A 25,767-nucleotide genomic window follows, 5' to 3' on the forward strand; every position below is an offset into this window, starting at 1 on the left:
AATAATGCACACTGGTAATCTCCTGTGATGTAGCAGACTGTCAGTTTTTAAAATAATATTAAAGAATATAAAATTATGGTCAGATAATGGACATGAAACTATTGAAACTTTTCTGATATGTGATAGATTGTTTAATTCAAAAATGTTATCAATATTGGTTTGTGTTCCATATTTATATGAATAATGTGTAAATTGAAGTGAGTATGTTTTCCTTAGCTCATGTATATCATTTAAATTCATTAGATTTACAAAATCTGTTAAGTGTTTGGCTGAAGATGTGATTCTCAGCTTTCTATCTGTAGTGGAATCATTGTCTGATAAAATACAATTAAAATCACCAGCCATTATGACTTCACCTTTTGTGTAATAAGCTATCGTATCTAAGCTATAGTATCTAAGTGTTTTTTTTTTTTTTTTTTTTTTGCATCTTTAGCTCCAATCCCTGAATCCAATAAGATTTCACCAATGTATATACTTTTCTGTTGCACTCAGTTTTAACAATGCTTAACATACCAGTTTTATCAACATAGGTATCTTTTACTTTAGGCATTACTGGTGAGTTCTTCCATAAAATGAGGGTACTTCTTCTTTTAGCTTGAAAGCCAGAACCTGCTAAAATCTAATAATTCTTTAATGAAAGTTTATTTACACCTTTATTTAAGTAAATGTGTTTCCTGTAGAAATACTATCTGAAACTTTATGTACTTGTATTTGAACAGACCCCCTTTACTGGATTATTCAATCCATTAATATTAATAGATATGCATTTAAAATCAGACATTTATATAAGAGAGAAAAAACACTGGTATGATGAAATTACATTTATGTACGGAACTCATTATATAGCTTTTGAAACAAATAAAAAATGACCTAATGATATAACCCTAAAACATTCTGACATGGAATAACATATTCCTACTTTGTTGAAAAAGATAAACTATCTCTCAAACTCTCCATTAGATTAACAAAGCTTAGCTCATGCTTATAAATCATATTAACGTGTCTCTTTTTTTAGTATACATCTTAAAAAAGCCCATCAGTGAGTTATTATGAATAAGAAAAGTTAAATAGGTGTTCAGAATCTTTATTATAAGTTGATCAAACTGAATATCTCTGCATTCATCTTTCCCTGTACCTCACATTATCTCCCTGTTTGAAAGTTATTTTCATATTTATTAATTTATAGGTCGGATGATTTTATATTTTTTCTATTTTATTTACATAAGTTCATGAATTAATGAATTAGTACCAGGCTAACTATACTTGTGGACCATTCCAAGTCCAAACAATTACCCCATGTGAGAATCAAACTCCTCACCTTGTGCCTATAAGATGAACACATTAGCCACTATGGCAACCTCCCACCCTTGTAGATGTACAGTATTTAATTATATACATATTTACTTATTCTGATCTCTCTCTATTTCTGTTTGTATACTATGTCTTGTACTGTTACTATATTCCTTTTTTTTATTTTAGCTATAATCTTAGTGTAGAATGTCATATAATAGAACATCTATATTTACGTTTCTATAGTTGATACTCATTAATCTAGTACTACTGTTAGACTCGGTCCTATTTTTTTACCTTAAATGTTATGTCTAATAGTATCTATACAAACATCTGAAAATTCTTCCCTTTTTATGAATCAAACTTTCCATAACAAATTCTTCTGAGATACTAAGTGTTGTTATCATTAAAAAGAGAGTAAAAGAGAAACACAATCCTAAAGTTTTAATCAGAAGTATCATTCCATAGACTAGTATATACACTATCTTTTTGGTATACTGCAAGCATTCAGAACTATTTAATAACTGACAGTGGTTTACAGTGCCATTCATTGTTGTTTGCTTATTATCTAACTTGTATTCATTGACATCTTAGCATATGCTTCAAAATATTATGATTATTTACTTTTAAACAGGAATCAGTAACCTGGACAGTTCTAATTAAGCTGCTTCAAGCTGGTCTTCATGACAAGGACTTGCAAATGAACAGTTTATCAGCTACATTTCACACAAAAACATGCATGAGTGAATCCAAGCCACCTCTACGTTATACAACAATCCCTCAAACCCTTCCAAACCACAAAAAAAAAATAAAAACAAATTTCAATGTATATTAACCACTAAAAAGCTATTGTATTGAAAGAAGTAACATTTAATGATTCAGTACGCATGATTTGTATGAGATGTTTAATATAAAGTAGAATGTCATTTTTTAAAGGAGACTTAGCATGTAAACTTGCATTAAAAGAATGGCAGTTATGTGTGATCCGGGTTTGACTTGTAAAAGTGTGAATGTTACTCTAATCATTTGATAACATTCCAATACTAAGTTTTATATATGTAAGAAACTATATTTTTATACTTTGTTTACAGCATAGTATATGGGTGCTATTGCATGTCCAGTATACTATCAGTACATAGCAAATATTCAGAACTATATAATAATTCGCTGTGATTTAGAATGCAATTCGCTGTCTTTTGTTTATTATCTAACTTGTATTCTTTGACATCTTAGCACATTTCAAAATATCATGATTACTTAGTATTCTTTGACATCTTAGCACATTTCAAAATATCATGATTGTTTACTTTTAGACAGGAAAAAGTAATCTGGACAATACTTAGAATTTCAGAACTTCTCCAGCATCACAACAGTGCTCAAGACTCTAAGTTGTTTCATGCTGGTTTTCATGGTAAGGAGTTGAAAATGAACAATCCATCAGTTGCAATTCACACAAAAATACCCACAAGTCAAGCCAAACACACATCACACACCAATCCCCAGACCCCTCCATACCACCAAAAAAACAACAAAAAACATCTCAGAGTATCCCAACCACCAAAAACATTGTACTCAAAGAACTAACATTTAATGATTCAGCAACCACTATTTGTATGAGATGTTTAATAAAAGCAGACTGTCATTTTTAAAGGAGACATAGCATATAAACTTGCATTAAAAAATGACAGTTATGTGATACATAGGATATAAATTTGCATTAAAAGAATGACAATTATGTGATCCAGGTTTAACTTGTGTGAATGTTACTCTAATTATTTGATATTATTCCAACAGTAACTTTTATATATGTAAAAATCTACATTTTTTTATACATTGCTTATAACACAGCATGTCTTTCTTGGGTGATATTGCATGTCAAAACAACAAGTTGGAATCTGGTTCCATAACTTCGAAATTAAAAAAAAAAAAAAACAAAGACAACATACCCTGACGTGTTAAAGCACCCCCACACCCCCGCTACTTAAATATAAACACTCCGAGATCGCACTTTAACGAACTACAGTGTGGAAAGGGAAAGGGAAGATTTTCCTTTCTTATACTGTAGCGCGATCTTGGAGTTGGTATATTTAAGTAGCGGGGGTGTGGGGGTGCAGGCCCCCACATGGGGAGTGCAGGGGGGCTTGCCTCCCTGCCTACACCCTCTACTGTTTTTTTATGTTATATTTGACGAATTTGAATTTCTAATTGTTCGATCATTAAAGGTCGACCTTTAGTGATTCGGACAATTAGAAATTCGATGTTCCAATAGGAACCCCTTCAATATACCTAACTAAAGATAGTCCACTCTATTCTGCATCAATCATCCAAATATCTTTCCCCAGTCTCAGTGATGAAGTGATACTGTACCACAAGGGAATTCCGTTGTAAAGACAAATACCTTGGCTACCAAGACAAAGTCACAAATGCACATGGTGAAGCATTGTACTCATGACATGTGATCAAACTCTGAAACTATATTTATCATTAAATTCCATACTGCTTCTCAATAAGCAATCCTTATTCAATATGCAGATGATGCAACACTCACCTGCTCTGCACAGTCACTACATACCCTACAAGATATCACTCAACAGGGCTTCCAGTCCACAGAATTTTGGCTGACCAATGCAAACCTACTCCTCATCCCCCAAAAGACAAAACTAATGCTCTTTACCTCCAAAAGTTGTATAGAACAAAAACACAAATTCCACATCCTGTGATCAACAACACAAGAAGTGAATGTGTGCCGCAAATGTAGCTAGACAGAGTCCTACGTAATGGCAGAATTAAATATGACTACCACATGCTCCAGGCCATCAAAAAGACCCACTGGAAACTAGGATCACTATACAGAGCAAACTGTTTTCTCACAGAGTCTGCAAGAAAATCCATAGCCAGTGCCTACCTATTTCCATTCTCCTATATGCACCCCCCATCTTTACAAATCTCAGTATATATATATATATATATATATATATATATGTATATATATATATATATATATATATATATATATATATATAAAACCATAAAAAACAAAGTAGGAGGTAGCAGCCACGGCTATGTAGAATAACAGCTTTATTAGTAAAAGAGGTGAGTGCTTTTGTGGCACCAGCCACTTCATCAGACAATCAAAGAAGAGTAAAACACAGCATTTATACCAAGCTTATCATTGCCATCAACTGCCCAATTAATCCTTAAAGTCATATACTTAGTATAAAAAGTTTTATATCTAGTGTGAAAAATTTAAAAGCTTAAAATTAAAAACAGCTCGACAATAGAAACAGCATATTACATCATACAACTTAATACATACAATATAAAAGTATAAATATATATAAAAGTATAAAAATATATAAAAAAGTATAAAAGGTCGAGGGGGGAGGGGGGTACTACCTACTATTTCTTTAAATCTCTGTTTAGAAGAATGGGTTTAATATTGATTTTGTCATTCAGGCCTACCCCAATGTTAGCTCGTAGCCTTATAATCCATTCTAGTTCCCTAGTTTCTACTCTATTCCTAACATCTCCACCTCTACTGTCGGTATATACTTTATCTATTACTAAAAATAAAAATTTGTGTGTCTCATCATGGTCCCTCACATGCCTGGCTAAGGCATTTGTCTCTATTCCTCTGGTGATATCATATACATGCTCCCTCATCTGGTCTCTCAGCCTTCGCGTTGTCATTCCAACATAGAAGGCAGGACAGACTGTGCAGTGTGCCAAGTATATAATATTCATACTGTCACAGTTAGCTAATATTCTGAAGGTAAACTCCTTCTTTAGATCTGAATGTAGAAATCTACTTCCAGTGTCAACGAAGGTGCAGTAATTACATTTATTGCAGGGGAAGGTTCCATATCTGACTGCATTTTCTATTCTTGTTTCCATGGGTTGTGGTCCACATAATAATCTTTTTATAGATTTTTTATTCTTAAAAGCAAATCTCGGGGTCTCACCTACCAGCCTTTTAACATCATCATCAGCACATAGTATATTCCAGTTTTTTCGATATACTTCCTGTAAAGATCTAATGTTACTCGAGTAGGATACTTGTACTCATGTTTCTGACTAACAGTTCCTCCATCTATGATGGTATCCATATCTGAAAAGTATGGCTTACCTATTCCTTCCCTTGCCTCAGATAGACCCACTAATGACTGTTGTATCTCTTTTTCACTGTACCCTCTATGTATGAACCTTTCCTTCATGTTCTTGATCTCTTCCTCATACTTAGTTTGATTAGCTGTGAGACTTGATGCTCTCAGACCTTGACCTCTTACAGTGTTCTTAAATATATGTCTCGGGTGCATGCTCTGTCTATGGAGATAGCTATTCCTATAACATTCTTTCCTATAGATTTCAGTTTCCAGAATACCTCTGTCTTTTTGAAGTATCCTGACATCCAGATAATCTATAACATCATAGGAATGCTTCATTGAAAACTTAAGGAAGCTGGTACTATTGTCTATTCTGTGGAAGAATGATAGAAATGAGGCTACATCACCTCCCCATAGAATAAAGAGATCATCCACAAATCTCCTGTAGAACTTCAGATGCCTTCCCATCTCAGTCAGTAGGAATTCTTTCTCCCACATAGCCATAACAATATTTGCGTAGCCATTTGCACATGAAGTGCCCATGGCCACGCCATCCTTTTGTCTATATAAATTTCCTTCAAACAAAAAGATATTGTTCTCTAATATCAGTTCCATCAACAGTGATAATAAATCAATAACTTGTACATTTTATTTTATTTATTTTACATCATATGTTTCGTCTTCCATTAAATACTGTTTGAAGAGCTCAACACCTTTACTATTGGGGATTACTGTGAATAGAGATTTCACATCCAATGTAATCATGAGCCATCTATCCTCCACAGCTATACTCTTTCAAAATGCATACAGATCTTGTTTACTAGGAATCTTATGCTATATATATATATATATATATATATATATATATATATATCAACTCCATACAGCAGAGAAAATGGAACATTCAGAGAAACAGATTTCTCAGATATATTATATGTGCATCCATATCTTCCTTCTATCAGTCTTTCAGTCTTACCATGTCGGAACTTGGCAATCCAAGTCCCAGCATTTCAAATGGATAGAGAGAGAGAGAGAGAGAGATAAAGACTGATAGATAGATAGATAGATAGATAGATAGATAGATAGATAGATAGATAGATAGATAGATAGATAGATAGATATTTTAAGAAAGAAGTGAGGAACTGCGAATACAATAAAGGTTGACATATATGTAAAAATGTATCACCATCTCACTTTGTAGAACAGATTGTCTGAGTGTAAAACAAGATCAGCTGCACATATCAGTGAATACAGTGATGTGACAAGTGCCTCTGTATGGGCAGTGAGTGCAGAGTAGTTGAGGAAGCTTACATGATTGAAATGAAGTGCCTGTAATCTGGTAGGATGTTACCTATGGGGCAGTTGAAGAAATGAAGACATCAGGTAAGAACCCAAAGTTGCCCCAATTGGGGATAAGGTCAGGGAGAACAGATTAAGATGGTTCTGTCAAATGCAGAAAAGCAAAAAATGATTTGTTGAAGATTTGGAAGAGACAGGAAGAAGGCAGGAAGAAAGAATGATGTCCAGCCAAGAGGTGGATAGATTGTGTGAGAGAAGACCTATGACAGTTAATTATGATGGTCAAAGGAGGTAGGAGAGTAGCATTGAATGAAAGGAGCTGGCAGCAGTAAATGTGACACCCTGACCTTATGTATAAAAATGGGAAAAAGAGGGTTGATGATGATGCTCATTTTGTGTAAAATTAATACTGGGGAATGAAAGTTTTATACAGTGCAATTATGTAGGAGCAGGCAGGACAATTAATGTATGAAAAAAGTGGGGGTTGTGAAGATGTGCAAGATTGTGTTATGGTGGTTAGTGTGTGTGTGTGTGTGTGTGTGTGTGTGTGTGTGTGTGTGTGTGTGTGTGTGTGTGTGTGTGTGTGTGTGTGTGTGTGTGTGTGAGTGTTCTCAGGTTATGGTTACAATAATATACTTTTTTAGTGTTGTTTGTGTGTGTGTGTGTGTGTGTGTGTGTGTGTGTGTGTGTGTGTGTGTGTGTGTGTGTGTGTGTGTCTGTGTGTGAGTTTTCTCAGGTTATGGTTACAATAATATACTTTTAGTGGTGTGTGTAGTGTGTGTGTGTGTGTGTGTGTGTGTGTGTGTGTGTGTGTGTGTGTGTGTGTGTGTGTGAGTATTCTCAGGTTATGGTTACAATAATATGCTTCTTTAGTAGTGTGTGTGTGTGTGTGTGTGTGTGTGTGTGTGTGTGTGTGTGTGTGTGTGTGTGTGTGTGTGTGTGTGTGTGTGTGTGTGCGTGCATGCATGTGTTTGTGTTCCTGTGTGTCTGTATGTCTCTTATTTAGCAGTAATGTTAAGAAAAGGGTTTTTAGTACTGGGATTAAGGACAGGGGTAGAGAGAGGGTTAGGGTTACCACGCATGAACATGGTGGTGCAGGAGGATTCCACTGCTGAAGGTGACCTGCAGGGGTGGCATGTATTCTCAATGTCTGCTTCTCAGAAAGGGTGGGGGTGAAAGCTGTTCTCCTGAAAGTGAACTAGAGGAGTCTCCAGTGGTCTACCAGAGTCAGCAGCAGAGAGGTTGGAGGCTGCTGAGGTTCAGTGACAGCTAGATGTCAACCTCAGCAATCTCCATATGAGGTGACCAGTGGAGCTGTATGAGTAGTAGCTCCCACCCTTTAACCTGTCACAGGAGTAAGTAGTCATTAGCATTGGTGGAGTGATTCCTGGACTTGTTGCCCTCTGGTCTGGCCTGGCTTCCAATCATGCTAGGACTACACCCTATCCTGTTTTGTGTGTGTGTGTGTGTGTGTGTGTGTGTGTGTGTGTGTGTGTGTGTGTGTGTGTGTGTGTGTGTGTGTGTGTGTGTATAAAACCTTCTAGCAGGACAATAATGTTCCAGAGTGTATAATCATATACATGATGATGACCCGGTTTAGCCCAGTACTTTAATAGATTTCACTTTCATAGAACTTCTGTTGTACATCTTTTAATTCTGGTGTTTACCACTGTTATTGCTGTAGGATCTTTATCTGTCAGATTCTGATAAAGATTGGTTTTAATGCAGCACCATCACAAAATGCTTCTAAATGATTCAAGAAAGATAAAGAATACAGACACAGAGGCATAGGGGGTTAATGTCACTTCCTTACAGCTTGAAGGGCTTATTCTGGCCTTTTTACTGATTGTATAGGAATTGTATTGCCCTCCATTTATGCACTGGACTTCCTGTGGGTGTTCCAGATTCCTATAAAGAGTTGCTGTGTAAGTTGAACAGTGACACTGAATTTATCCCTAGATGTGTGCTTTTTTGACAGATGGGTTGACATCACTTTTAATGTGGGTCCTTCCTTGTTATATTTGTTCCTGAGACAGGTTGTAACTTACCATTTGGCCATCATGTGAATGAAATGCTTGCAGAACACTGAGAGATAGAAGCACTAGTTTGTGACATAACCCTTTTCAGCAGGTTATACCTTATTAATGCTTCCGCAACAATCTTAAAACATGTTACAGGTGACACTGAAGGCACAAAATATTATTACTTTAGCACTGAGCATTTATTCTAAAACAACAGAACAATGACTAAAGTGAGGTGCTGGGCACACCCCGTCATATCCATATTTTCTTATTAGCTAAGGGTAACAAATCCTGCCAGATAAGTAGTTGCCAACAGGAAACAATGCAGCATTTTCAGAGCACTGTGAGAGTTTCTGCTGATGCAGCGATAATAACCTCTAGTTCTGTTATCTGTGCACTGCTTTGTATATCTGAATCTGAATCCTGACCTCTATTGTTGCCCCTCTTTAATATCCAAATGGCCATAAGGCAGTGTCATTTGGTTGTATATAGAAAAGATGATATCATTACCAAACAGCTGAGCTGCTAATACTATGTATCTCAAGAAAATACTAATCAGTTCTTTTCTAAAACCCCTCCATGCAATACTGAAAAAATGACATCCAACCTATTTCAGGTTTCACTGCTCCTAGGGTTCCCCAGGAAAAGAAGCACATTTGACATAATCAGTACAACTACTTTAAAAATTATCAATAATTAATACATTGTTTTATATTTGATTTCCATTTACCAGCAAACACTGTAAATTTCCAAGTTTCTGAGTGTAATGTTTCTTGTCTGATTCTGCATCACACATTTTGTCCCGCAGTCACAATCCTGCCACCACATTTCGAAGTTATTAAATGCTGAGAAATAACAGCTATGAAGGCTTAAGATTTGTTCTGACTGTCCACTCAATGTATCCCGCACTGTCTTCTGACAGCTCACAGAGAAACAAAATTCTTCTGCCAAAGCTGAAGTGCTAGACATCACAGTATATCCTACAAGCTCGAGTTCCCTTTTCTTAGTCATGTCTTGATAAAGCGGTTCACTCATTTTGTTTCACTCCCTTTGGAGTCTGAAAGACTTTTTTATAAAGTGAAGAGTTTAACTTTTTGATGGTATTTCCTAGGTGGACTTTTGTGACAGGCTGATTGTTTGCCAGCTATGTCAAGTTCAAATAAACTGATGTTTTCAGATACAGAATGTCCAAAGGAAATGCTAACTGTAACATACAAAGTGAAACTTGTAAGTTGTGTTCTTAAAGCATTTCAAAAGAAAACCGAGAGCTACCCTGTATATACATGGCTTTATTGTAGAATATCTTAATGAAGCCATGTGTTTTCATTAACTCTATATGTGGGTATGAGGGGCTTTAAGCAAGTCATTTAACAACATCTAAGTTGATGATAGTGCCCTTAAATACAAGAAGGTTATGCATAATGGATTCACACAGATGTAATAAATAAAAGTCCCAGCCTCTTGTATTCAATGATGCTATGGTTTTAATCAGCACAGTAGCTCTAACAGGGTGGGGAGGTAACTCTGAAGAAATCTATGACCAAGGGCATTGATTTGCACTTCTTAAAGAAATAAAATTCCATTTTTATGAGATGAAATTGGGAATTATGCCCATGATTTTAACAATTTCCAGTTAGTACCATGACTTCATTACAATTTTCTAGCTATATAAACACAGCATTAAAACAGACTGCATGTAAAGAACACCCTAATAAGGAAAGGTGACAGTATTATGTGTAGTAAAAGTGACAAGAAATACAAGTTGTGATGAATATGTCTTTCAGTCTAAAATGCCAAACTCCATGAAAATCTTAATTTTTCCAGTAGTTAGTCTAAATTTGGGATTCGACATTATTTTTTCTGAAAAAAAAGAGAAATCAGTGTCCCTGCCGATGGCCTGCAGCAGGACTTTTTTGTCACTAGCAAGTCTCCTTGTGAGCAAAATGCAGTTAACTGCTCATTGTTTCCTTTCACTTTATACTAAACAAGCAACGCAGTGAAAGAACTGCTTTCACTTAAGGCATTACAAATGACTGATTACATATAAATGTATGGGCATTAAAAAATGTTGCTACTTGAATTCATTAATTTGCACCTCAGTGTAATTGCAAAAGGATAGGCCATAATATAAAGAACAGGATGAACTTAGGGTGAAAAAGTTTCTGTTTTACTAGTATAAGTGGTTCAAGAGGTAGCACGTTTTTTTTTTTTTTGTGCGGGAAGATCAGAAGGTTGTAGGTTTTATTCCCACATCTGACATCATTAGCACTAACTTGGCAGTGTGGATTAAGACTGAACTTAGTTAAGAGAGAGATGCAATATGTATGAGCAAAGAGAGGGGAGTTATGAATGACAGGCACATTTTAATTTAATAAAGTTTTTCTTTTTTTTTTCCTTGTGGCAGGGGTTTGATTAAATATTGTGATATAGGGTTATAGGAGAAGCAAGTACTTGTTATAATGCCACGGGATGGGAAGGGATTCCAGAAGTAAAAACACGTGTTATGCTTATTAAAGAAATAAGAGCAACATTAAAAAAAATGGAAAGAGACCTGAAATATGTGTCCTAAAAGAAAGCAATATTTACAATGTGAACAGAGAAAAGAAAGTGGGAATTTACAAGTGATTAAAACAATTAAAGATGTGGAAATTCTGAGTATGTAAAATAATGGCAGAATTGTTGCACCATGTTACATAGTGGCTTTTGGAAAATTGAATTTTAATGGGGAATGAAATATAAAATTACAAAAGAAAGGTTTTAGTTTAGGAAGTGATTGTATACATGAGGTCCAAATTCAATATAATTTTGATGGGATATTTCTTAGCAAAAAATTGTTAGAAGTGTATGAGAAGAAAATAACTCAGTATGTAGGGAAGAACAACTTATGAATAATTTTGTGTGGAGTTATTCTGATGAAGTAAAGTAGGCCATCAGGAGATTTTCTATACAACTGCTACTGTTATTACATTTTTGGCACTCGATGCTAAAAGATTCTGCAAAACACACTGAAAATTTAGAATGATAAAAACATATTCATATGAAAAATGGTTATATAAGTAGAAATGAAGCACAAGCCTATCTTTCATTTACTTCAGGAATAGTACTCCCAAACTCAAAGCACACCATTGTTATTTCTCTTTCAAAGTTACATACTCCCAAAACCAAAAAATTATTATAGACCAATATCCAATCTTTGCATACTAGCCAACAGTTTTGAGAAAAGTCTTTACAAATAATGCCCACTAGCCAAAATCTTAGATTAAATTATTTACAAAAATGCTTAAGCACATCAGCAGCTATGACCTCCACTGGAATTGCCATCATGGCTTCAAAAATGCATTTAGTGCTAGTACACGCTTCCTCTCAGCAACAGTTTCAATCTATAGTCATATCAACAGTGGCATAATTACAGCTGACGTATTTGTAGATATAGCAAGGTCATTTAAAACTGTAAATCACAAGCTGTTCATTAACAAACTCCAAACGATTTGGTATCAGTTCAATAAAATAGGTTTCAAGTATCTCAAAAATAGGAAATTTTAAGTCCTTTCAAATAGTCAACTTTCAGTAACTAACACACTCAGTACTGGTATCCCTCAGGGATCAGTTTTGGGGACACTACTTCTTTCATTATTTATGAATGATCTTGTGTAACACTTTTCCTAGCTGAATGTTATGTTTTTATGTTAAAGATATTCTTTAACACACCAATCTCGCTCTAGTCTACAAAATCACTTCAACAGTCCTTTTCTACGCTCTGTACCTAGAAGAGAATAACAACATCCATATTAACCATAAAAAGACCAATTAAATCCACTTCTGTACCCCTGCATGCTACCACAATTGCCACATTTGAAAATAGCAGACAACCACAACATCAGTATTTTTATGGTATTAGAAAACAAATACCTTCCTCTTGATCCATTCCTCATCTTCAACATACATACTGACAACATAGTTAATAAGGTCATAACACAATTAAAATAGTGCATGGAATTTCACACGTTCTTTCTCCAGTGGCATGCGTATCATTTTGTAAAAATGTACTTATTCCAAGACTGGAATTCAGGTTACCATTTCTAATTGTTTGTTTTGCCTATAACACAGGCTCCAGACTACAGAAAACAAAATTTGCAAATTTGCATGGCATACAGAACCTCTTAATTATCACTGCAACCTTCTTAGGAAACTAAATTGGCTATTAGTCACTGAAAGACCAACTTATCTCCTAGGCACACTGCTATATGAAAATTTAACTGATGACTACTGTCTGCCATTGAAGAGAAAACTTCCTTTCAGGCAACAGGCATACTTTCCAAAAAGTAGTCAAGGAAATAATATCTCCTCTTGTAGGCACTCATTCAGAATAGTTATAAGAAAACGTGCCTTTTCCAAGTTAGGACCTGAACTAAGGAACAATCTCTGTCCTGAAATAGAATGCCAAAATCCTCTTCAAGGGTTTACAAAGTCCCCCTCAGAATATATAAAGAGTAAAATAGCATATAAGTGTTACAATGATAATGATTAACAGCATCGCAATGCACAAACCAATCACAATCAGCCTAGAAATGTAACCCATAATGCTAACTGTTGTACAAAATGAGTGTAAACAATATTGTAATCCAATGAATATATCACATTTTAATACGAATGCTGAATGGATGAATGAAGTGTACCCAGTATTACATATCATGTTTATAACACACAGGTCACATAATGTCCAATTCATACAAGCACTGATAAACCATGCCTAATCTACTCTGCACATCTGTATTTTAACATGATTTCTTTGGTCTTATCACAATGTATATAAATGTGATTTCTTTATGATTATGGCAATGCTGTTTATGTTCAACATTTCAACTCTCAATGTGATTTATACTCGTGTTTTCAAATGTATGGATTCAAAATGTATACTTTAAACAAATCTCTGTAATCTTGCCTTATGTGCCTGGGTCATGAGTGAACAGGATCTTTGGACTACCTCTGTTTTAATCTTAATCATATGAGGTTATCATATGATGAATTTCATTTTGTTTGCCCTATCTTATAATCTCTGCTGTAAAATCTTAATTCTTACTGTTTTACTGCTGTACTCTGAGGCTGTGACTGAAATAGGTCCTTTCTGGATAAGCTCACTAACCTAGTTAACAAATTTCAAATAAATGAAATAGGAATAAACCACCATAATTCTACAGGTATGCACCTATTATCCAGCCTCTGCTCTCTAGATTTTCTCTCTCTCACACACACCTGTTGCTGTCATGCCATATAAACCACCACAACCCTACAAAATCTTTGTTTTCCACTAGATCTCTCCTTTTTGAACCCTCAGATCCCCTTAGTCATGTAAATACTATATAGATTCTTGAAAATACTGTGTATGAAAGCTGTATGTTCTACTCCCATTCCTTCTGTATAAAAACTGAAAAAAATTTGCTTCTATGTCATTTTTTGACCAGCAAGTAAAAGTCACATTGAAAGGATTTTTTATACATGTCGCGATCCATATTTTATCATGACTATTATTATTATTATTATTGTCTCGGTCCCCTTGAATAAACACATCACACCGACTGACATTTGACAACCTTTATTATACTTCCATACTCATAACTTTGTTAACCAATATTTATTAATTACAACTGAAACATAGTATAGCTGATTTTAATCACAGCATAAACATCCATATAATGTTAATCAGGACAGAGTGACTTTGCTCATCCTGACCCAGTAAGCAGTGTTCATACCTCCATTCACTTACTTATGAAGCAGTGTCCCACCACTCACTTCATTTATCATTTATTTAATTACAAATCCAACCAAATAAGCAGTGTCCTTACCTCCGCTCGCTTATTTATTTATCAAGCAGTCTCCAACTACTCACTTTCCTTTCCAAATTCATTGAAATGAACATCCAACATCAAAGGGGGAACAGAAGAGGGCAAGCCTGTCCCTTTTCACTGCCCTACCCAAACTGATAAAATACCATTCCACCAGAAAAGGGAGGGAGGGTGGGTAGCAAGTTCACACCAAAATGTGATTCCTTACTCAGTTACTCTTGCATAAAACCCATTAAGCCCCTCCCTACCCTTACCTTATTTCCTCCTGATCATCCCCCTTTCTCATTTAACCCTTTCCTCCCCTCTTGCACTCTTAATTCCCACTAATTGTCTTACCCCCTTCTGAAGATATCCCTGGACAAATTGTTTTGTTACCAAACCTCATTTATTATTGTGGTTTATTTTTCTTTGCCTTCTATTGTGCATATAAACTCTTCTAGCTTATTTTACTGCAGACTCACAAAGTACATCATTACTTCTTTTTGTAAATTGTTCTAGTTGTACTGCGGGCAGCTTTTTAACCTGAACATCCCAGTAAAATGTCTATCAGGGTATTCTTACTGAAGAAAAACAAATAAATTAATAAATACAACATGATGGATATATTGCCTGGCAGCTTAGTGCACAAAATTAAGGTTATGAGCCACCAATCAGCTTCAACCTTCAGTTTGTGTTTTGATTCGCTTGCTCTCAAATTGTCTTCCTATGTGAGTCTGTCCAAGTCACTTAACCAATGTTCCTCTGGGCCACCTCTGACAAGAGACAGCTAATCTGTTTAACCAGTATTAATTAAAAATATCTCTAGGTTCCCCACTACCTAGGAAAACTATCAGATTAGATGAAATAGGTCACTGCTAAGTACTATCATTAAATACATATCTATGCTGTGGCTCTTATCTCAAAGGGGGAGGAAGTCTTGTTTCTTAGGAGAAGACAGCAAGCCATCAAGCACAGGAAATTTGGCTTCATGGAACAGAAGGTTCCCAGTGCTGGGATAAAAGGAAACCAGAACACGGCCCAATCTCACCCACACACAACACAGATTACTGCTTTGTGTGGTATATAAAACCCTAACATGACCCAGTCTCATCCACAGACTACACTGGATATGGCTTTGTATGATAAATAAAATCCTAACATGAACCAGTGTCATACACAGACTACATTGGATACGGCTTTGTATGATAAATAAAACCCTAACATTACCCTGTCTTATCCAAACATTACACTGGGTGCAGTTCTGTGTGGTAAATTAAACCCTAACATAACCCAGTCTCCACATTAGCTATAGCTTTGTGTGGTAAATAAAACCCTAACAAAACTGTCTTACCCACACACTACACAAATGATTGCTTTGGTGTGGTATATAAAACCCTAATGTGACCCAGTCTTATCCACAAACTACACTGGTTACAGCTTTGCATGGCAAATAAAACCCTAACATGACTCAGTCTCATCCACACACTGCACTGGCTACAGCTTTGTGTGGTACTTAAAACCCTGCAGACTTAATGAGGAACATTAGCCTAAATGACCTACCTTCATTTTACTTATTTCATAGTGTGCTTTATTGTGTGGCATTCTAGAGACAGATCCATGGTGAATTTTGCCATGACTGCCAGAATTTTCAGCAGATATCGCTTTTGAGCATAACGGGTGACTACTCTGGATATAGGTAAGTGGGACAGATTTGCCTGAAGCCAAACTCAAGCTTGAGTTTAAGCTCAGCTTATGTTTCTTTGTTTGGCAAATTAATGAGCTGGAGATATGCTGAGCAACATTTATTTATGTATATAATTTTGTAAATTAGACCACAATTGCAGATTGTATGAGCTTTCTTTGGAGTTTGGACTTTGGGGTTGGACAGGGTCATGAGGGATAGCAGCAAGGGAAATATATTACTGTGGACATCATTTCCTTCATTTTCTTTGCAATCATAGTGTGTGAGGAGAAAATGCAGTCAAATGATCACTGATAGGTCTAGCTGTAGGTGATGGAAGACCATATGTATATGACATCAATAATTTCAAATATGTTACTATGTCCACTGATTCACCTTCATCAAAAGCTGACATCAGTGGTAAAAAGAAGGTGGCTATCTTTTGGAGGGAGGCTGGTTGTGTTTGAAAGCACAGGGCATTTATATTAACACTGTCAAATGACCATTGATAAGGCCAGTCAAGGAAGGCAGAAGCAGTATACATATGTGTCTATTAGCAACAAACTGAAATACATTATTGTGGCCATTATCTTTCACTTTCTTCATAATTAGACAAGAACAGAACATAGACAAGTTTCTTTGTATAGAGAGGCAGATGGAAGCAACTGATTGTCAAGCTGCATCCCTACAGACAAACAGAGAGTGTGTGTGTGTGTGTGTGTGTGTGTGTGTGTGTGTGTGTGTGTGTGTGTGTGTGTGTGTGTGTGTGTGTGTGTGTGTGTGTGTGTGTGTGTGTGTGTGTGTGTGTGTGAGTGTGTGTGTGTGTGTGTGTGTGTGTGAACATGCACACACATGCACATGCAGGTGCATACATATGTTTGCATGTGATACCATTTTCTCCCATTCATTCATTTCTATCTTTAGGTAACCATTTTAAAAGTCAGAAATTCTAGATAAAGCATTATTTTTTTAAATCAGTGCTGCTATGTTGAACTTTGCTTTATGACCTCTGTCACAGCTCTTAATGAGCTTCAAGGCCTAAGCAAGACATTGTCTCAGCTCTTGCTCAGCTCTTCTTCAGAAATCTCAGAATTGCCCACCTCTAACTCTGGAATGATGCAGCTCTGTTGCATCCCCTACTCCCAATGGCTACCTCCTTAATACTCTGATAATAAAAGCAAATTGGCAGTCCAGAATAACTAACATCCAAAAACAAACTGGGGGGCATAAATGCTCTTGTCCAGCCTGTAGATTGCATAACTGGCAACCTATGATTTTATTTCTGTGCCTCTTGTTTACTAAACTGAACTTTATTTATTTAACATTTGTTTACTGCGAAAGTCCGACTTGGAATGATGACAATTTCCAGCAGAGACCCGGGGAGAGACACTCCAGATGCATGTTTTTGAAATGTGGGAGGAAACCAGAGCACCCAGAGGAAACCAACACAAATGCAGGGAGGACATGCAGACTCTGCACAGAAAGCACCCCAGCCAAGAATCGAACCAGAGAACCGCTTGCTGTGAGGCGACAATGCTACCACTGCACCACTGTGCCGTCCTAAATGTAATGTGCATGAAATGTAATAAAACTACCAATAACAGTCACTATAGCAACCTTCTTCACTCTTTGTACTTCATCTCCTTACACGTCTTTTCCTCATCTTTACTTATCATTCTTTTATGCTTTGCATTTTGTACTGGTTCTCAGAACAACCAGCTTCATATATGACCAAGAACTTCATTTAACTATTTCAAGTAAGTTTACCCTCTCCATAAGGCATGATATTTAACTATATACATATTATTTCAGCTTAGTATGCTTGAACAATGTATTGCTGATCTATATTATTTGAGTAAATATTATTTGCACTTAAAATCACTGTATTTGTGAATCATGCATACTTTGAGATGTACTGTGTAATAATTCTCTTTTAAATGCAGTACACTGCGTCTACATTCTGCCCTTTCTCAGTACCATACTCAAGCTCTTAGAAGGAAAATCTGGACAAAGCCTAAAATAATGGTGGCGAGGCAAATGGCCAAAAATAAAAACAATTTAAAAATATTGCTCTTATAAACTTATAAAGTGGCTGGAATTATAGTTTTTTGTTAGCATGCATTTTATGAGGGATATAAAGTCTGGAACTCAGATATGTGCCATTACTTAGTGACTTCATACCTCAGAGATTTACCAGAAAACCACAAATTTTATAAGGAACAGTTGAACAGACTAAAAATTTGAGGCAAGGATCTGGACAGTCTACGAAAATCTGTTCAGAGGTATGCTCAGTACATTCTCACTTGGCTAAAAAATTGCCATCAGTCAGCTCATTTGATTTTGGACAGACAGAACAGAAGAATAAGGGAGGTGCATAGGCCCCTACTAACTGAGTGGGTCACTTCCATATCAGTTTCTTAAATAGGTCACAGTGCTTGGGAGGGTGACTTGGTAATGAAGACTAGGCAAATGATAACTTATGAGTGACTGCTCTCCAACTATGTTGGTATTATTTCTCCATTCCTGATACACTGAATTTGCTTTTCTCTATCCTTTTTCCTTATCTGTAATGCAGTAACTATAAGAGATAATAGTTCATTCAGCTATGGTGTTCACCTTTGCAGATGTGAGGAGAAGCGGCTACATTCCAAATGTTGCTGCACAACTGAAAAAAAATCATAGCTCCATCCTTGCCATGTGACCACTTAATTTGGCCCAATCTCTTTCTATTCAGTAACATGACATATATGCCACACTATTTTGAATGACCATTAAGTTATCTTATCATAAAGCAACCTAGAAATAGAAAGGTATGGTTACTGGAGTAAAACAAGCTGCTCTAAATAAATGCAGCTTTAATAACAAACCAAACTGCTGCACAATACATTAAAATGGCCTTTTTATTAATAAGCAAGTGCTTTCCCTTTCTAAAATATGCTTTACCAAGTTCTTAAAAATACTTATTGAGACTCCTTCCATTTAAATATTAAGACAACAAAAACATCATACAAACATAAACCAATCATCTAACACATTTCATGAATATTAAATAAACCATATTGTGAAGATAGGTGAAGGCTGCCAGCCTAGCCAGATAGAATTTTGTAGATAATTCAGTTACTTTGTAAATATTAATGTAAGCCACAGGCTTGTTCTCTTAAATGGAAGAAAATGCTGTTAGATGTGGAACTGCAAAAATGTAACAATAGTGCACTCTGCTGTAACAAAGATGATAAGTCAATTCTTTGATGTCAAAACTCAGAGCAGAGATGTCTAGATAAAGGCATTCTGCCTATTGTTTTGAGGCCAGAGTTAATGGCTAGAATTTGCGTGTATAACTTATTTTATTGCTCTGGCTTCCTAACCAGCTACAAGATCAAAAGGGCTATTAACCTCTGAGTTCAGTTAGCCTGGGAACCAGAAAGAAATGATATAATCTGAAATGAATCAGTTTTACTGTGTTATCAATTTAAGGACAGAAAGAATCAAAGCATTTGAGCATTTGTCTTGAGAACATCCAACTCACCACTCCGCCTGTGTCTATATGGAAGTAGGGTTTTTAGAACTGTGTTTTCTCTTAGATATAGCTAGGAAATAGGAAGATTAGACTAGTTTGTTTTCCTGTGATGTCACAACTTTTCTGCTGTATTATTTTAAAAATTTCTCTGTGATCTCTGAACTCTTGACTAGCACTGTGTAGTAAGAAGTATTTTCTTGTGTTTTTATTATTTATTATTACATATTTTAAACCTTTCAACTGTGGCTGTTTTGTGTAGAGATAATTTAAGCTCTAGAGTACATTGCATGTATATAGTGATACTGTCCAAGTCACTCCAAATAAGCCTTGACTGTTTAGTTACACTTACCATTTTGATAATAATATTGCACAGTGTAATTGGGCACCCTTTCATAAGGGCCTTTTGTAAGCTGATAAATATTAGTGGATGGTGGCAGTGATTTCTACCATATAGTCTGGGTAAAAGGGGCACAGTGGGAGAACCTGTGCCAGCCTTCCCCAGGAGTGTCTGTGTGGTTGTATATAACTTTTATCTCAAAGTGTTTGTGTGTGTGTGTGTGTGTGTGTGTGTGTGTGTGTGTGTGTGTGTGTGTGTGTGTGTGTGTGTGTGTGTGTGTGTGTCAGAGAGCTACTTGGGCAGGGACATGAAGCACTGGTTGGACAGAGAGGGTGCTGGAGGTTTTAGCTTGCCCACTAGGCTGAGATCTGGACTCTATAGCTGTGCCAGTGGGGAGTCTTATTTGGGATCTGGAGAGAAAGGGAGAAATCAACCCCAGACTGACTCTGATCTCTGTGTGCTCTTAAGGGAAATTGTATTACTGTGTGTGCATTTATTATGCTTTACCTATATGAACACCCCTCACTGGTGTTAGTGATGAGGATTGAGGCTCCTTGATTCCTGGGCCAGTGCACAGGCATCACACATATATATATATATATATATATATATATATATATATATATATATATATATATATATATATACCCTTTTTATGGTACTGTGCAACAGTTTAGTTTGGTTTGTTGTCATAAAGCAATTAAGAACAAATGACAAGTAATAGACAAGTGTTGAGAATATTTCATTTTATGGGTAGAAAAAAAGGACCGACAGACTAAAGAATACTGCCTTGATATGTATACCACACAATTCTTTCATGACCATAACATGTTTCTTATCAAGAGACTAAATTACAGCATCAGCAAGACTTGTAAACTGATGTGTATTTTATCAGTCTCTAATCACTAGGCAGAAGTACATTTATTCCAAAGCACATATTAATAGGGACAAATGTATTTTTATTTTAAAGCTAGACAATAAGAAATGTTATAATAGATGAGCTCTTCTTATGTGAAAAAGAAAAAAAACACCCCACAGCATGCAGTCCCCACCGACAATATTTTGTCCCATTATCTAGACAGTTATAAATAGCTGTGCCTTAACTTCAGTTAGGACTGCTCAATTTCCTTACACGTCTTTCTTTTACAGCTCCACACTTCCTGGTCTGCATTTTATCTTCCCTTCACTACCTCACTTTGTGCTGTGTATGAAAATTTTTGCCACTTGTGTCAAATGAGTTTATTTCTGCTGGATCTGTAAGTTTTCCCCTGTATTTCTCCTGTTATAATTTACTTTCTGTTATGCTTAAAAAGAGTTGCCTGTTGTAATAAAAGCTGCAGTATGGTTATACAAAGTGATGCAGAGGCACAAATTCAGAAAATAAAGTACTTTTGCAGTGCCCCTGTTACCAGTCATATGGACTGACATGTTGGAATTCTAGGAGACAGAATGACATCAAGCTCCCCAGCTGCAGACAATGTTGTCTAATAAACCTCTAAACTTACTCATCTGCCCCTTTTCTTTCTTGTACCAGAAGGTTCTTAAAGCTCTGCATTCTCCATCAGTCTCACTTTTCTTATTTCCATATCTGTTTTCTTACATTCTTGATTTTATATTTTTTTAACTAGAAGAATGTCACTCATCTTCTTTTGGTCCCCCATCTTCGTGTGCTGCCCTCCACTGACTTTCTGTTACAGTGACCTGATATCCTCCCAAGCTGTATCTCATCACTCAGAAGACATATTTTTGAGACTTTGTGCATCAGATATAGATTGACAGGTTCCTGTTCATCTTATTTCTGCATTCCCCAAAATCCTCAGCTCCAATTTACTGCATTCTGCAATGGCACCAGTTATGCTGTACTGTAATGGGTACAAGTAACTATATTCAACAGTAATGTTAGTATTTATGTAGACGTCCTCTATCTAATGAACCTCTGCTGAGCAAACATTTCACTCATTAGTTACAAACTTGGAAATGTGTTTCCCATCATTCCCTTTGCATTTTTCTGCTTTAGTGGGTGTCATTAGGTGCAGTTTAGTTTTGCAAGTAAAACTGTTTGGTTGTATGCACATCATTTCCTGCCTCCTGGATAACATTTCTCTGTTATCATTCTGTCTGGTTTCCACTGTACAGAATGTTTATGACTGCACTGACCCAGTGGACTTTTTCAGCAATAAAACATAATATTTATGTTAAATGGATGAACCCTACCCAGGATAGCCAAGAAGTTCCCTCACTTTTCAGAAAAGAGAGACCACAAGATAGAAAGATGCCAGGCTCAGTCAATGAAATGGCAGATGGCAAATTGGAGAAGGATGCCAAACATTCACTACGGGGTAATATCTTCAATGGAATGTGTTCATATTACAGTCTATGCATAAATGAATAAAGCATACAGAATTAGGATTTAAGTGAAGATGTTGATGTTACTACAGAAATGTTTACAGAAAAAACAGTGGGGACAGTGGAATAAAGGATATATAGATGGACAGCAAGCAGAAGCAAGGAATGAGACTCACAAAAAAAGCATTACGATGTAGTGTGACATCAGAAACTGCGACTGCATGATGTTGTCAGCAGTCTGACATACGTGGAATCTAGAGAAGCTTGGCAAACCTATAATGTGGCTCAGTCTGTGTGAATCCCTACTGTGACCCTTATTCTGAGTTCAGATTTAGGATCACCAGTGGAGATCAGACACTAATTAGAAAGATCAGAACTGCCAGTGGAATATCAAGTCCATTTTGTACCCTTACTTTAGTCCCATGATCCTCTCCTATTCTCATACGTCACACCTTGGGCCACCTGAATCTCACTCATAGACTCTTTCACTCAATAGCTGAAGAAAAACTGAAGTGATGTCAGGACCTGTCTAAGCTGTTACTGTGACATTTCAATGCTGATCTGCAACAGAATCAATGTAAAAGGCAGCAAAACTGTGATTCCACAGCAAAAAAATGTTTGCAAAACTATTATAGATAGCAGAACAAGAAATCAGGACTGAATATTTCTCAGAATGCATTATCTATACATGTATACTTCTTTTCAAGAAACTATAGGCCCTAAACTATGGAAACAATCCTCTGCTGTTTCCTTACATAAAGGTGACAAACCTCTTGAGGTGGCAAACTGCAGACCTACAGCCATCTTGGTTTCTGCATCTAACATACATGTAAACTGTGTTCGTCTATATTTGATCAACTATCCAACAGAAAACAAATTACTTTCTACAACACAGCATGGATTTAAACCTGAACACAACTCAGTAACAGCATTAATAACTTTCATCAGTTATGCTCGTCAAAGATGAAATAAAAATAAAATGGATGCATCGATTTTTCTAAACCTATCCAAAGCATTTGATACAGTTTTACATCCCATATTATTATCTGTGGCCAAGGACTTCACAAACAGTACAGGTAACAAGTTTAAAAGTTATCTCAGCCACCAAACACAATGTGTACACTGGGCATATGAGCTGTCAACAACTCAGGAAACAACATTAGGTGTGTCACAAGGTTCAATATTAGGATCAATATTCTTTAATATCTTCATAAATAAAATGCATACAGACTCTCTCTTAGCAAACCTAATGCAACATGCAGATGATCAATTGCTAACATGTACAGCCAAACAGCTCCTACACCATTCCTTTTCAAAAACTGACAAATGGCTTCAGCAACTTGAACTACTAAATCAAAAAAAAAAAAAACTAAGCTAAAGGTGTTTCACTTCCATCCCAGCAGTCAAAACTAAGATAAAGGTGCTTCACCTCCATCCCAGCAGTCAGACTATTGTGACCTAAAATTGTCATTTGATAATAGCAGAACTGAGCTAGTACAAAACATAAAACTACTGGGTATAATACATGACCACAGATTAAGACTTTATCAGCATATCCAATATGCTGTTCAATAAACCATAAACCAACCACAAACTAGGCCTTCTTTATAAAATCATTTTTTTTTCTGTCATACCATTCATGTAAGACCATAACTCAAACCTATCTTCACCCTAGTCTCCTGAATGCCTCATCAGTTCTATACAGTCCTCTTAGCTAGCCAGACTGGAGCAATCATATACTAAGAATGCAAAGTTTGCAAGCAACCACATTAACCTAATACATCACTATCAAGCATTTCAGTTCTTAACTGGCTTGAGCTACCTAATCAATTGCCTACACTCTCATTAAGACTGCACACAACATCCTGTATAGCCCAGAAAGATCATCTGCCATCAACCAGTCATTAAACTAGTAGTCACACTCACATCACAGAGAACTGTGTTCCACTAAACCAACACTTAGTTCTTGCAAAAAAATCTAAAAATCATATGTTCCTAAACTGCATAGCTCTCAAGACTGGAAACACTAAAGTGAAACTGATAAGATTCTACACAAAGCTGTTCATACCTACATCTCTAAAAGGACGCTGAAATCATCACTTCTCATTTTTCAAAATCTCCCATGCTTCCCACTTATAGACACTCCACAATGTGTGCAGAATTATAAAATAACAAGAACTGAACTTATGAACATATATAAATGTTAGGCTCTGAGCTCATCAAATTGTACCGTACATTAATTATACTACTTTATTGTCAATTATCTGATTTATCTTGAAAATGTAAGTTAAAGTACTCCTTAACTCATCTGAGTTCATTGTGTATATGTGGGCATAATTGTTATGTCCTTATGTTTATATGTTAATGATGTTTATCTCTGCAGGGGTTAACATCATTTTAATAAATGTCAGCTGTCTTGTCTACTATATAAATCCATCTCAGAATATTCCACAAAGGGTAAATGCACATACTTCAGTTTTAGAACTACAGTCTGCCATGCTGTCACTTCTTTTAAAACTGCTACAGATTTCCTTGGAATAGATTTCACAAAAACAAGTACCGCTCAGAATGAGGTCACACATTACTAATCATGGCAACAGTCTCTCAAAATGATTACTGCAGCAGACTCCAGATAAAGAAAGGTAATCTCATTTTGGTGCACACTTGTCATGGAAAATGCCTATCATATTTGCAGAGAACATTTGATTCTAAATGCCCTGTTTGGGATTCATATTCCCCCACACCCATACTCCACTGTAACTGCAGTCTTGATGAGTTATTCCATATAGTAGGGTAAACCCTGCAAGCATCCTATACTCAGATTCCACTTAGAAGTTCAGATAATGGGACAATTGGTTGAAATGTTATTAAAACTTCTTAGTTTTTTTTCCTTTACCATTTTGTGTCTGTTGCAGCCATCTGGATCAGACACAGATTTGTAGCTATTTTAAGATGATAAGGTTTATTTCAAGTTGAAGCTTTTGTGGTAGTAATCAATTCTTCCTGATGAGTTAGTGCAACAGCTGTTTGTCAAAATTCTTTTTACTGGGCTAAATTCTTGTGCCTACAATGTTCTCTTATATGAATATTTTTTTAATGTAAAAAGGATTCCAAATGTCCAATAACCTTGCAGTCAGTGTACCTTTTCTATTCTTATGATCCATTATATTTCAGGACCAATCATATCCAAGGCTTGCTTTTTTTGAATGATTAATATTTTTATTTACAGAATAAAACATAATATATAACAAAACAAGGATACGCCATACTCTACCCAATGTATCCAGACAATGTAATTTCGAAATCCTGAAATTCAGTATTTCGGAATTACATAGCCGAAAACTCAAAGTT

At 36.0% G+C, this 25,767-nt stretch overlaps 1 protein-coding gene across 3 annotated transcripts in view; it reads right to left on the reverse strand.

The window, feature by feature from the left end:
• IQSEC3 (IQ motif and Sec7 domain ArfGEF 3) overlaps nt 1-25,767 on the reverse strand; it is a 3,183,686-nt gene that overhangs the window by 1,958,910 nt on the left and 1,199,009 nt on the right. The window lies entirely within an intron of this gene.

Source organism: Protopterus annectens, chromosome 11.part0, assembly GCF_019279795.1.
Source record: "Protopterus annectens isolate FY-2018-M chromosome 11.part0, PAN1.0, whole genome shotgun sequence".
NCBI lineage: Eukaryota > Metazoa > Chordata > Ceratodontiformes > Protopteridae > Protopterus > Protopterus annectens.